Source organism: Dendrobates tinctorius, unplaced genomic scaffold (assembly GCF_039654945.1).
Source record: "Dendrobates tinctorius isolate UK_male_01 unplaced genomic scaffold, ASM3965494v1 ptg000029l, whole genome shotgun sequence".
Lineage (NCBI taxonomy): Eukaryota > Metazoa > Chordata > Amphibia > Anura > Dendrobatidae > Dendrobates > Dendrobates tinctorius.
This window is the reverse complement of record NW_027361697.1, coordinates 34,305,371-34,307,723: the sequence shown is the minus strand read 5'-3', so window position 1 is coordinate 34,307,723 and position 2,353 is coordinate 34,305,371. Positions and strand designations below refer to the sequence as shown.

Sequence of the window (2,353 nt, the reverse complement as noted above, 5' to 3'; positions counted from 1 at the left end):
ACCTGCCTCCCCCAGCAGGGTTCGTGCAGAGGGGGTCCGATGAGGGTGGATCAAATGAGATGGGTCCAATGGGAGGGGGGTCTGATTGGGGGGGTCTGATGGGAGGGAGGAGTTCGATGGGGGAATCCGATGGGAGAGGGGGGCCGATGGGGGGTATCCAATGGAAGGGGGGTTTGATGGGAAAGTGGAGTCTGATGGGAGGGGAGTTCTGATGGGAGGGGGGTGTGATGGGGGGTCCGATGAGAGGGGGGTCCGATGGGAGGGGTTTGAAGGGAGGGGGGTCCATCCAATGGAAGGGTCCGATGGGGGATCCGATGGGAGGGGGGTCTGATGGGAGGGTCAGATGCAAGAGGGGTCTGATGGGGGTCTGATAGGGAGGGAGGTCTGATAAGGGGCGGTCTTATAGGGAGGGGGATCTGATAAGGGGGGTCTGATAGGGGGGTCAGATGGGGGGTCCGATGCGATGGGGGGGGTCTGATAGGGGGTCTGATGGGGCAGTCCGATAGGGAGGGAGGTCCGTCCGATGGGGGTCTATGGTTAGAGGGGTGTCCATCCGATGGGGGGTCTATGGTTAGACGGGAGGTCCATCCGAGGGGGGGTCTATGGTTAGAGAGGGCACTCAAAAACGAAGGCAATTTCACAGTTCCTTTATTATTATCGCATCCAATTCAACACATTCCCTTTGAACGTTTTCGGTCAAACAACAGACCTTCATCAGAATAAGTTTCTCATGGTTGATTTAGCTGAAGTACATTTTAGAAGAGAAAAGTAAAAAAGATTGCAATTAACATCCAAGATAATACACAAAGTCAATAATAATAATAATAGGATGCTACAAAACATCGCATAACATACTTCAAGATACATATGTCGATCCAATGAATTATTTTTTAGATTTAGAATGCCGAAGATTGAGGTTCAAGTGAGCTCAGTGAAATTCCTTGGCTTCCATGGGCTGTGATACGAAGTCCGTGCTGTGCTGGTAAATAAGGAAAACAGTATTGTGTTCCGGAAAATGGTGGTAGAGAAAACAAGTGTATCTGAGTATTAAAAGGATACAGTGAGGTTCACTGGAGTAATATGGTGTGTGACACCATACGTGAGGTGGTGGTCGGATGAGAAGGTGAGTACCAGAGGAGATACCTAAAAAAGGAGCTGTATGGGAAAACCCATATGCTGTAGGGTATGCTGTACTGGGTACACAACTTGTGGTACTGAAAAGGAAGATTAGAACATTAGAAAAAGGGTTTATACAAAAGATGAACACAATATGTTATGAAGGAAATGGAGGTGATGTATATCAAGGTGAGCTCTGAGCAATCATCTCGTACCTGAATAAGTAACAAGATGTGTAAAGGTAAAGCAGACGTCTCCTGGGAAGCGGCTCGATGGTGAAAAGGCACTAGAATCAATCTAACAGATAAACGTGTCATATGCGACAAGAGTCCTAATGTCAAGGGTGAAAATGGGGACCCGATGAAGCTGAAATAATTAATTACCTGTGAAGAAAACGAGGTGCATGCAAAGCCTCCTTTGTGGGACTAACGTGGGAGTTGATAGGCTGACAGCGTATTGAGTACTAGGTTTATTGCCCCAAACTGGCGCTGTAAGTAACAGAGTAAAAGTACAAACAATAATGAGGGTGAAAGAGGTAATGGTAATAACACCATATGTTATAACTGCTATACTAAATTACCTGTGTATGAACAGGCAAGCCAGTGATGCCTTAAATATAGGAATGTTGCGGCTATGGATAGATTGGAGGCATATTGGTTACCGCACCTAGAGGATACTGTTAGAGTGTTAGCGACTCCTGGAGTGGACCCTCTGGGTCGCGGCACCAACCCTCCCAGGGCGAGCTAGCCTAGTGAGGACCACCCCCTATACAGGGAGTGTCAGGAGCAAGCCCCAGGGGATACGATACCACGACTGCTGGCACCAGGCGGCCGGCTCACAGGAGATACGAGACTGTGTGACTGGAGGGTGCAGGATACTAGGGAACACAGGAGAGTACACGGGAGTGCGCTGAGTACAGGGTAGTGCTAGACGGGTACACGTGGGCACATAAGGCGTGTAGCAAGTAACAGAACACAGGAATAGAGTGAATGCCAGGAGGCACGGCGGAGCATGAAGAAACAAGGGTTCAGAGCAAGTGCTAGGAGCACCACAGAATAGCAGACAGAGCAGAGGACCTGAGAACAGCGCACAGCCAGGCTGGGACACAGCTGACCCAGCCAGGAAGCACAACAATAATCAGGCACCTCCCCTAGGGGGAGGTCGTCTGATATAGCACATGACTACTACTGGTTCCGGGTCAGGACCTAGCCAGAAAGCACATGACCACTAGTGGTTC

The 2,353-nt window shown here is 49.6% G+C and overlaps 1 long non-coding RNA gene across 1 annotated transcript; it reads right to left on the bottom strand.

Moving 5' to 3' along the window:
- Window positions 1–648: 648 nt before the first annotated feature.
- Window positions 649–2,353, bottom strand: LOC141085721 (uncharacterized). Its single transcript, XR_012231391.1, has 4 exons — window positions 1,500–2,353; window positions 1,332–1,413; window positions 1,060–1,214; window positions 649–974 (listed from the first exon to the last, which is right to left on the bottom strand). It is a non-coding gene; the product is annotated as an uncharacterized lncRNA (long non-coding RNA).